This window comes from Pteropus vampyrus, unplaced genomic scaffold, assembly GCF_000151845.1.
Source record: "Pteropus vampyrus isolate Shadow unplaced genomic scaffold, Pvam_2.0 Scaffold178, whole genome shotgun sequence".
Lineage (NCBI taxonomy): Eukaryota > Metazoa > Chordata > Mammalia > Chiroptera > Pteropodidae > Pteropus > Pteropus vampyrus.
In genome coordinates, this window is record NW_011888959.1 from 1532578 (window position 1) to 1544818 (window position 12241).

Consider the following 12241-nt stretch of genomic DNA (forward strand, 5'->3'; position numbering starts at 1 on the left):
TTAATATAATACTTCATATTAACTCCCCTTTACTATTTGAATGCGACTAAACTCTGTTTTTGCAGAGCGAGGTTTAAATAGACTATGACTCAAAATTAAAATCGAATAATATTTTACACACATTAATTATTGAATAATTAACTGTGAAATGAATAAAATGGTCTTATTTTTTTCTCCTTAATTGACCACAGATGAGCTGAATTGGCCCGCACATGACCCTCATTCATTTTATTTATATATGTAGCTATTTATTTCCCTTCAATAATAAAGTTAACACCTGTGACAAACCACCAAACCAAAAGCAATTCCTTGGACTGTTACTTACATAAGGTTCTACGGTCTTTAACTGAATCATTATGTGTCCATTCTGTAGAATGCAAAGCAAACATGAAAAGAGATTAAATCAGGTAGGTGAATGGATGGATTGATGGATGGATGGATGGACTGATGGATGGATGGATGGATGGATGGATGGATGGATGGATGGAAAGATAGAGATAGATCAGACTAGATTCAGATTTTTTAAATTGATCGAGTCAACAACAACTGATTAGGAATAAACCTTAGTGCTTATTATGCATTAAAACTCTGAATGGCTTATTGAATGATTCATATATTAAATTTAAGGGATATAAAGAACAGCTTTGAAACCAACACAAGACAAAAAAATAAGAACTACGATTAGCACACATATCTGTTTATATGCCCCCTCTCTAGCCACATGAGGGCTATATTTTCTTTCTAAATGAATCTTGCTTGCAAAAACTTAGGTTCATCTGAATTCTAGATTCAAGCACATTTTCAGCAATTGCCTACATTTGTCCAACCTGTATGTATGTATGTATGTATGTATGTATGTATGTATGTATGTATGTATTATACTGTTACACACGGAGTCATTTATCTTCAATTTTTTTAAAGGAATTATACCAAGTCAGAATGAGAAATCTTATCTACATATATTCACCGTTCCAAAAGTGGAGGAGGCTCGGTCTACTTTCTCATTTGGAAAACAACTGTGTTGAACTATATTAATCACCCCCTTATTTCATAACATATGCTCCTCGTTGGTCCGTACTTTGCCATCTTTCAAATAATTGATTAAGATATTAACTTATTCTTTTATACATAATAATAACATCCTTAATATTTGTGACTCCATAGAAACAAGCCAACATTAATGCCTGTCCGTATGTTCATCAGGCACGGAAAAATCAGATAATCTTTTCTTGTTCTTTTTAAATTAAAAAATAGTGAAGGTCATTGAATTCATCGTAACTGGTCATGGGACGCATTCTCAACACAGGTCCGTGTGTAGCCCTCTCTCAATTCTGCAGTTATTTAATCAGTAATCGATTTAAGTAAATGTTTTGCCCTTCTCTTAATAAAACAAAGAATCAACAACCCAACCCAGAAAAATAACAAGGGCTCTTATATCCATTTATCTAAATGCTATTTACCCAAAAAGGTCTGCTTTAATAAATTTATTTTACTGGAACTCAGTGTTTCAGAAACGTATTAACAATGATTTTTATGCTGTATATATTACATTACATACTCCCATATTTGAACCAGGAATAACTCATCCTGTCTCTATTCGTTTATGTTTCTTAATTTATTCATTCATTGATTTAGTGAAAATATAATACTCAGAAACCCAAAAACAAACTCCTGCATATTTTTAACTCCTGGCATAAGCTCACTTCTCATAAAGGAAACGAAGAGGAATCTTTAGGTAATGGACCTCAGAGTTACAGGGTTTAATCAAAATCCTTGATTTCAGACACCCCAGGGTACTCATCATTGATCCAGGTCGAGCAGTCTTTTTCATTTATACTTTTCTTTATTGATCCATTTATTGATCCACTAACAGTAATAAAATCAATGTTCATATTTTTTTAAAAGCCAAAAACAAGATCCTCGAATATGACCAAGATCTGTTATAGGCTTTTCCTTATAAACTAGATCTTTTCTCAGTCGACCAGATCTCCTTTTGCAGTGGCTCTCAATAACTTGTGTGCGGGTCAATAACATCCTTGCTTCTCACGCACCCTGTTCCAACTACCTCCCATCCCCATATGTACTCCTCCCTGAGTGGGGAGCTGCCCCACAGAACTCCGTATGATAACAGGGATGTGCTATAACTGCCCTCCCCGGTACGGTCGCCATCAGCCATATGTAGATAAGGACTTAAAATGTGGCTAGTTCAACTGAGGAACTGAATTTAACATTCATATCATTTTACTTATATTAAATGTAAGTAGCCACTTTTGGCTAGGGGCAACCACACTGGACAGTGCGGCCCTGACTTTATTACTGAATAAATGTTTAAATCAAATGCAGTGCAAAAATCACATGGATTCTTATTAATCAGCTTTGAAAATTATCATATCTCCCATCTTATTTTTAATCACAATTGCATTGAATTGGAGTAACCATAATCTTTAGCTTCGTAACACATTCATTTTATGGATCTATGTATGGCTTGATTTAAATAATTCGATGAACACTAATAAAAACAATTCACCCCAACTGACAAGATCTTTCGACTCTCATTTACTTTAGTCATAAGATTTTTACTCACGAAGGTAGCAGCCAAGATCTTCATCGGTAGAGACTAATTCAATCAGCCACGATCTTCATTCTGTGGAATTAAATGCCAATATTTAAAAAAAAAAATAAAGTCCAGATTTCAATTGATTTATAAAACATTAGTTGTGTGACTCTAGGCTAATCATGAATTTGATTCAAGTCTTTATCACTGATAAACTCAATCTATACCCATAAAGTGTATATGCCCATGATCAAAATACCTGAACGATCTCAACTTCTGCCCTAAGCTCTTTTCCATAGAGGAGAAAGGAGGCCACTTTTTAATAATGGACCTCAGAGTTACAGATGGCTTTAATCAAAATTTTTGATTCAGACACCCTCCAATCTCATCATCGGTCCAAGCTTGGCACTCTTTTTCTTTATTCATTCATGCCTTCATTTCCCATGGGTCCCCACCTCCCGAGAACAAGGTCCTGGAGATTACCAGGATGTGTCTCGAGGCTGATCTCTTACAGAGCTTTCAGACCAGAGCTCAGAGCTCGGCTTCATACAGTACCAACCACCACTAACGGCGGCCCGTGATTGCGCCATGCTCACTTAATCTGGCCAGTTTCACACATGGCGTCATAAACAACCCAAAACAACAACGGCACCCCACAAGTAGGACACGGACAGTATATTCTGCCTGCTACGAGATTCCTCTAAACAATTAATAACCTAGATCTCTACCAATCCGGAAATGCTTAAAGCAACTGTGGTACGAAAACACGGAATGGTAAACGGTTGTGAAAATTCATTGCCTTCTACCATTCTCGTCATGCTGAAATGGGTTTTTTGCACTCCTTGGCCCTAAGCACATTCCCATGGCCCACACTCTGTGTCCTTAGCTTTGATTTTTCTGTCTATGGCCTTTCGCTCCGTTGAAGCATGTCAGGGACCACACACGACCAAGCATACAAGCCAAGAATGGGAACATCATCACTTACATTGCTCTTTTCTGTGGACAGAAGTTCACAGCCAAGGTCGTCATCACCGGACAATGACTGAATCCAACGTGGAGTTCATTCGGGAGGAAAAGCAGCTTTTCAAAAGAATGAAAAGTGTAAAGTTATATTTTTAAATAGAAGTTAGTTCTACACTACTGATCAATCATGAACACTGGCCCGTGTGACATTTTCATCATCGATTCGACAGCATTATCCTTTCCATCTATTGACTTACTCCATTTTTAATGTGAAGTAACATAACGAAGACAGTTTAATCCACCACCCAACACAAGAAGAACTAAAGCTATTACCAATACCCATCTATAGACCCCTACACCACATAGCAAAAAGGACAGACAGATCATTTTTACAGGGAAATCCCTGGCAAAATGGGATAAATTTAAGAAAAGACGAAATACTGCCATTTGCGACAACATAGATAGATCCGGAGATTATCGCGTTAAGCAAAACAAATCAGACAGAAAAAGTGGAGAATCGTATGATTTCACTCATATGTGGGATATAAAACTAAAAGACACAACAAACAGAGACTCACGTGCACAGACGACAGTTTAATGGTGACCAGAGGGAAGCGGGGAGGGGAGGAGGTAGATAAGGGTAAAGGAAGTAAATAAAATATATGGTGACGAAAGGAAATTTAACTTTGGGTGGCGAACACACAATGCAATAGACATATGACGTACTATTGAATCGTACACTTCAAACCTATATGTTTTTATTAAACAATGTTACCCTAATAAATTTAATTGAAAAATGGAGAGAAAAAAGACATTTTGAGACAGCAAATAAAAAAATAATAAATGAAGTACATTTTTTTTTTCGTGAAACAGTCTGACCACTGGGCCATACTGTACTTTCATTCGTGTATTTATTGAATAACCTATTTATTCATTTATTTGATAACTCTAAGGATAATTTAATTACCTGCTCTTTTTTTTTTAAAGAAAACACAAAATGGTAGAGCCGAGTGCCACCCCAAACTAAATACTATTACATGCAACCTCTATCTCTGCATGTCTGCAATGTTCCTTATGAGCACCGCCCAATAGAGTAGCCACTGGCCACATCTGAACGAAATGGGGCTGGTATTCCTGAGAAACTGAATTTTTATTTTTAATTCACTTGAATCGAAATGTTAATAGCAAGATGTATTTAAAAGACTGGGTCTATACGATCTTTCCTTAAAGGAGGAGGAGGCTGGATTTTTTTTTTTTTTTTTTTTATTTAAGTGGATTTCGAGAGGGTAGAGCAGGAATTATCATGCTCCTTCATAGAACATCTGCTTCTCACTGGCCCATGCTTTCCGCTATTTTAAATAATGGATTGAGGTATAAAATTTTTCTTTCACTCACTTACAATAATAGCACCAGTACTGGTGAACCCTAAGGACATTGCACAATAACACTGAGTGACGATGAAAATCTATCCATTGGCTTATGACCCGCAGAAATCATCCACGAAATGTATCTACATTTTTCTTTTTAAATAATCAATGAACACAAGATTAGCAATTACTATAGTCATGTTTTCGATGCTTAGACCGCTTCCTTGTTTCAATTACTAATCATTTATATTTTTATTGATTATATTATTTATTAACATAATATATACCAATGTGTTTATCATGATGTTATATTATTATTGAATTTGTTATATTATTATTATTATTATGTGATTATGTAAGTTTTTTGTCCTTTTTTAAAATGAACTGTGCAACCAGAAACACACTACCAGCCCAGAAAAAACAACATTGATGTTCTCATCTATCTATATGCTCCTGAAGGAGCATACAGAACCCTTTGCCTTCCTATGGGTGTCCCTTGTGTCAAATTATGACGAATCACGATCTTAATACCCAGTTGCATGCTTTCCATTGATGTACTGTTGACCCACCGAGCTATAAATATTTACATTTGTTCACTTACAATTATCCTTCAATATATGTGAGCCCACCCACACACACCGGAGAAGTGCCTTGAATAATATTTATCTATGTTCTACGTCAGTTCCCTAAAGAATAGCAAACTGGATTCTTTAATGTTTGCTTACATGAAATTGCATTAAAAGATCGCATCAATCATTAATGTGGCTGTATAAAAGTCTCATCGCTGCTCCACACTCCCCATCTCACGCAGTTTATTCAATTAACTTTTTCTGTAAATATCTTTCCCTTTCCTTAATAAAATGATCAGTTGGCCATCTGCCTCGACACAGAACAAAAACATTCACTTTGATGTACAATGACCATATGCTCCTTACCAAAGTGATGAAAGCCTTCACTATCAATTTATTGGGACTGAGAATCTCAAAATCGTTTTAATAATTATCCATGTTTCATCGCATGCCTTGAAAAGTAGTGCACGCATAGCTCTCATATTTCATTCATTGACATATTTCTTTATTCATGGCCTAATTTTATTATAATAATGCGATTCATATCCCAAACCACAAAAAGCCCAAGAAAAAGGTGCTATAGGCTTATTTCCCGCAAAGGGGACTGCGAGGCGTCTCATCGTAATGGACCTCAGAGTTACAGATGGGTTTAATCAAAATTCTTATTTCAGAAACCCCATGACATTCATCACTGGTCCACGCTTGGTAATCTATTGATTAATTTTCTGATTCACAAATACTAAAAGAATCACAAAATTCCCAAACAAGATCCTTGCGTTTTTCGCTCTCGTCCTATAAAGCTAATAAGCCACACCTCCTTTGTAATGGCTGCACCTGTGGAGGGGGCACCATCCCTCCGTAGCATATTCAGCCTTGCTTCTCTTTTGTTTGGCTCTCTTTTGTTTCATGCGACCAGACGTCAAAGACGGTTCAATGAAAAATAATGAAGCCACCATCTTTGGTCCCCTCCGAGCCACCCTCAAAGGGTTACCAGGCAGCTGTACCCATAAGAGAATGCTTAAATCAACCACGTAGAGAATAAAGAATAATATTAACCTGCTCTGAGAATAAATTAAATAACTCCTAGCTTATTTTAAAATGACCTCGGTTGTGCTGATTTAGATGAAACATAATTTTTGGTTTATAACACATTCCCATCATTCATCTATACTTTTCTCTATTTCATGTATGTAGCACAGAAAGGTTGCTTTGAAATTCTTCAGACACAAGCCATGAACAAACTAGCCAAACAAAGGCTGTGAACTAAGGGACTTACTTATATTAGTCTTGATGCTCTTTGCTCTTGACATCGATCCTTTCAATCAACTGTCCTACATTCACTCTACAGAGGGAAAAGCAGAGTTAGACTAGATTGAGGTTTTTTAACGGTTGTTAAGAAGAACTAGATAACAATAAATGTTGGCTCCAAAATGCGATTTTTTATTAATCCAGTATTGAATTCTTAGCTTTAAATAGTATAATAAACACTATGAAGTCCACCCCTAGCCCAAGAATAAGATCTGTAAGGACTACAAATATCCACCTACATGGATATCTATTAAGTAGAAGGTTATTTAATGGATTATTGACTGATGTAAAGCCTTTCCCTTTTCTTAATATTAAGAAAACCCCCAGCAAACTACAGAAACTCAAAACATTGCCTCTGAACTACGGATACTAACATGTTTCGTGTGAAAGAGAACTATGGGCTAAACCTGTTCATTTTACTTCAGAATCATATTAATATTATGCTTATTTTATTGTACGCTCCTAGTCGGTCCATGAGTAGGCCTCTTAGCCTTTCATATACATACATCTCTTTATTTACTCATGCATCGATCCACTTGAAATAATACAATCCATATCCATGAACCACAAAAGCCCAGAAACAAGTTTATTGAATTTTCCTAACTTGTACTCTCGGCTAATTTCTACAGGGACTATTGACTGGTTCTCTTTTCACAATGGACCTCAGTCACACAGAGGCCTTCCTCAGAGGTGTGGATTCGGGTACCTCGACCGGTCCTCATCATTGATCCACACGGGGCTTTCTACCGCTTCGCTCATTTATGCCTTTTTGAATTGATTCACTCATTCATGGGTTCGTGAATAATAATTATATAATCAATAAACTTTAATGACACAAAACCGAGAATAAAAGTCTTAAACACAACCAAGCTCTGTTCATCGCCTTTGTTCACACAGAGCAAATGGACTCGATTGCTTTTCGTGATGAACCTCTGTTTCACACATAGGGAGGACTCAGCCCCCTTCTTTCGTATCAATCCCTTTCTTAGAGTTAGTGGCCTCTGGCTCCTCTCTCGCTGGCTTTGCCTATATATTAAAGTTGGTGTAATCGATAACCACAGACCTATCATCTTAACTCACAGTGGACGGAACTGACATCTGCCATCTTCTAAGGTACTCCAGCCTCAGAGAGTTAACAATTGAGATCTTTATCAACGGAGGAATGCATTAGATAAATGAGACGAGAACATTAAACGGGACGTTAACATGCTCTGAAAACATGTGAAATGCCCTCCACCGCTAAAGCGATGGTCCTTAGTTGGGTTGGGTTGAATGAATCATAAATTTTAGCTCATGACACATTCGAATCAGGGCTCGTGACTGACATTCCTTGATTCTGTGTATTATTTAACTACTTATTTTGCCGAAATAATTTTGTGGGCTCCCACACACTACCCCATCTAAGCTTAGAACACCACTGTTGATGTTTTCTTACTTACACTGGTCTTCATGCTCTTTAGTCCCAATAGGTAGAGAACAAGTAAATCAGCGAACAGTGTAATATTCATTCTACAGAGGGAAAAAATATAGCCTGTTTTTAAAACAATGAAGATGGAGTTGGTCTTCTTAAATTGAAACTTGTCAGGAAGACTAATCGTAAACCCTACTATACATCGCATTCTCATCATTTTCCCAAGAATGGCTATCTTTTACTTACTCACTTAAATTTTACTGTTAAATAATATGAACACCATTGAATTCATTGCCCAACACAAAATAAGAACTATAACAATTGAAGACATCTGGCTTGACTTTCTATCTATATAGGGAGAGCTAAGATCATCTTTCCATTGGACTTCTCTGTACAGAATTGGGCATATTTAATTTGTTTCATGAAACAATCTCACCAATCCTCTACCTCGTGTATTTATTGATTCACTTACTCACTGATTTATTTTATCATTCAGGGAATATCATGTCCTCGTTTTTCTAAAGAAGACTCAGAATGGTTCAACTCCAATCCAGGAGCAAACGACTACAACTTGGAAAGGTCTAGGTGCACCTTTTGAAAAATTAAAGAACCTACACTATTTCCTAGACTGTGTACTGTTGGAAAACAAGACGAATCGGTATCCTCGTATCAAAACGTGTTCCTAATTGGTCCATGGTTTGCTGACTGTTTAAGAAGAGATTCAGATATAAAAATATACCTTCTTTCTCTTATACGAAGACATTGGTATCTGTGATCTTATTCCCGAAACATAAACACGGAACAAAACACACGGCTGTCCATAGTCATTGCCGTCAAGAATAACAGACTTGCTTCTTTGTATTGTTTTAATAACAATCAGTTTTTTAAAAGATCAGATTAATTATGAGTGTTGTCATATAAAACATTCTCATCCCTGCCTGGCTCTCAAGTTATGTGGTTATTTAACCAACTATTTATATGAGTAAATGTGTTTCCATTTCCTTAATAAAACAATCAGTCAGCAACCCACCACCAACACAGAATAAAACCCTGAGTGTTAATGTACAAATGACTGGCTGGCTACTCCTTTCCAGGGCAGGAAGAATCTCAGTCATACTTTAGTAATGATCCATATTTCATTACATTCCTTAATAATAAGTGCATAACCTGTCCTCTTTTTTTCATTCATTGATACATTTTATTTATTGGTGGGTCAGTAACATAATAAAAATACAGCCTATGCCCAAGCACCACAAAAGCCCAAGCACAAGGTAACATGGGCTCGTCTCCCACAGAGGGAATAACAACATGTAACCATGTGGACCTCAGAGTTGCATACGGGTTTAATCAAAACTCCTGTTTCAGATACCCCATGGTACTCATCATTGGTCCAGGTATATTTTTCCTTTCTACTTTCATTTATTTATTCATCGATCCATGAATAACAATGCAATCATAAAATCCCAGGAACGTTCTTCCCATTGGTGGTGCTTTCCAATAGAGTGTCTAGACCAGACCCCCTTTCACAGTGGACCTCAGGGAACATGTGTGATCAATCATCATCCATGCTTCATACCGAATCTACATCCATCACTGGTCCTTCTGCAGCTTTCTTTTATTCAATTAGTCCATGTTTCAAAGATGGTTCAATGAAAAATGGTGAAACCACCATCTTTAATCCTTTCTCAAAAAACAGCGTCTTCCATTTGCTTATGAGCTGCCACACACACACAGTTATCAGCCAGGACCACGCCAATATGGAAATGTTTAAGTTGTTTGTGGAAGAAAAAAAAATTTAATATTCAATAGTTTAGAAAATGAAGGAACTGACTACTATCTTTTTTTAATTACCTCAGTTGTGCCAAATTAGATTAAATGTGATTTTTGATTCAGAACATATTCCCATCACTGGTCCATACTTGGGGGGAGAGGGGCTCTTTCTTTGATATGCATTGATTCTTTTGAAAAACCGTTAAACACTTGTAAACAAAGCGTCCCAACCAACAATGGGAACTTCAAGTCTTACTTACTCTGCTCTTTATCCGCAGAGCTGGCTGCCAAGATTTTGTTTCTTAGGGGATGAATAAGTCTACTGTCCTGTAGCCATTCTGTAGAGGACAAAGTAGAATTAACCTAGATTTTTAATGTATGTTAATTATGTGGAACTAGATAGTGCTAACATTTGGTCCTTTTCAGTTAGTCTAGTATTTGACTTTTACTTTTAAATAATGTAATAACCACTTTTGAATCCCTGACATAAGAGTAAGAACAATAACTATCAAAAATATCTTTATATTTTAACAGAATAAAAGATCATTTTAACGGATGTTACTTTTGTAGAATTGGGATCTTTTAAAACCTTATTTCACATTCCAATGCTTCCTGCTTGATTCTATTCTATATGTTCATTCATTCATTCACTTATTCATTTATTTAATTATTTATGGGATGATTTAGCCTATGTTCATTATATTAAAAAGTTAAATTGGTAAACCAGCCAGTCATCCAGAAGAGAAATAGCAATTAGATGTAATGATCTACGTGCCCCTAATCAAAAACGGGATTACTCTAGAAATTTTTCTTTCCATAAATATCACTAAGGAAAACCCAAATTAATAATTATCATTGTCTCATTGGCCCGCATTTTCTCTTATTTTAAGTAATTAAGATAGAATGTATTTCATTTGTCTAATTATAACAATACTTCAATATCTGGGAATGCAAAGACACTAGAAATAAATCCTAAATGATACTAATATCTATCTACTTGGTAGTCACAGAAAAAACTGAGTAAATCATTCTTGGGTTGTTAATAAAAATTTAGTGAACACAATCTGATCAATCATAATGTTTCCTATATGACACATTTTCAAGATGTGGCCGTAATTGCTTTTCATTCAATAAGATATATACTCAATCACATATCCATTTATGTAAATGTTTCTTGTTGCTTTTAAAAAATGGATGCAGCAAAAGTAGCACTTGCAGGGAAATTTATAGCATTGAATGCATACATCAGAAAAGAAAAACAAAGTGTCTACTGACAGATGAATAGATGAAGAAATTATGGTATACGTACAAACAGTAGAATATTATTCAGCCTTAAAAAAAAGAAGATTCTGTCATTTGCAACAACATGGATGACCTTGGAGGACATTATGCTAAGTGAAATAAGATGCGTTTCTCACTTATGCGCAGAATCTAAAAAAATCCATAGACACAGACAGTGGTTACCAGGAGTGGGGAGAGGAAAGAAACAGGGAGATGTTTGTCAATAGGTATGCTATTAGCTTGGCTGTAGTAATTATTTCGCTATGTACGTTAATCGAAACATCATATTGTATGCCTTAAATAGATATAATTTTTATTTAAAGAAAAGATTTCAAATCAGTAATTTAAATTTCTACTTTAGTAAACTAGAAAAAGAACAAATTAAGTCCAAAGTATGCAGAATAAGAGAAATGATAAAACTTAAAGCAGAAATTTAAACCAGAAAATTAATGGAGAAAAATCAATGAAGCCAAAATCTGGTTCTTTGAAAAGATCAATAAAATCAATAAGCCTCTATAGCCAGGCTAACTACAGGGGGAAAAAAAATAGAGAGGACGCAAATTACTAATAACAGAAATGAAAGAGTAGAAATCACCACAGTTCCCACGGATATTAAAAGAATTATCAAAGAATACCATGAACAATTCAATGAAATGGACCTATTCCTCAAGAGACACAATTTGCTAAAATTCATTCAAGAATAAACCATTTGAATAGGTCTATATCTATCAAAGAAGTTGACTCAATAATTAATAACCTTCCAAAACAGAAAGCATCAGGCCCAGGTGGGTTCACTGGTGAATTCTACCAAATATTTATGGAAGAAATTATCCCCATTCTCTACACTCTCTTTCAGAAGATGGAAGCAGAGGAAATACTTCTTCACACGTTCCGTGAGGCCAGGAGTGCCAAAACAAGAGAGACATTATAAGAAAAAAGAAACTACAGATCAATGTCTCTCATGAACAAAGATGCAAAAACCCTCAACGAAAGATTAGCAAATGGAATGTCAGCAAAG

General features: G+C 35.8%; 4 non-coding genes across 4 annotated transcripts; all 4 read right to left on the bottom strand.

The window, feature by feature from the left end:
* Window positions 1-1738: 1738 nt before the first annotated feature.
* On the bottom strand, window positions 1739-1811 carry LOC111746192. Its single transcript, XR_002783002.1, has one exon. It is a non-coding gene; the product is annotated as a small nucleolar RNA SNORD113/SNORD114 family (small nucleolar RNA).
* A 1068-nt stretch (window positions 1812-2879) lies between these two features.
* On the bottom strand, window positions 2880-2953 carry LOC111746187. The gene has a single exon (XR_002782999.1). It is a non-coding gene; the product is annotated as a small nucleolar RNA SNORD113/SNORD114 family (small nucleolar RNA).
* Window positions 2954-6077: 3124 nt separating this feature from the next.
* Window positions 6078-6152, bottom strand: LOC111746195. The gene has a single exon (XR_002783005.1). It is a non-coding gene; the product is annotated as a small nucleolar RNA SNORD113/SNORD114 family (small nucleolar RNA).
* Window positions 6153-9490: 3338 nt separating this feature from the next.
* LOC111746194 lies at window positions 9491-9565 on the bottom strand. Its single transcript, XR_002783004.1, has one exon. It is a non-coding gene; the product is annotated as a small nucleolar RNA SNORD113/SNORD114 family (small nucleolar RNA).
* Between the last annotated feature and the right edge of the window lie 2676 nt (window positions 9566-12241).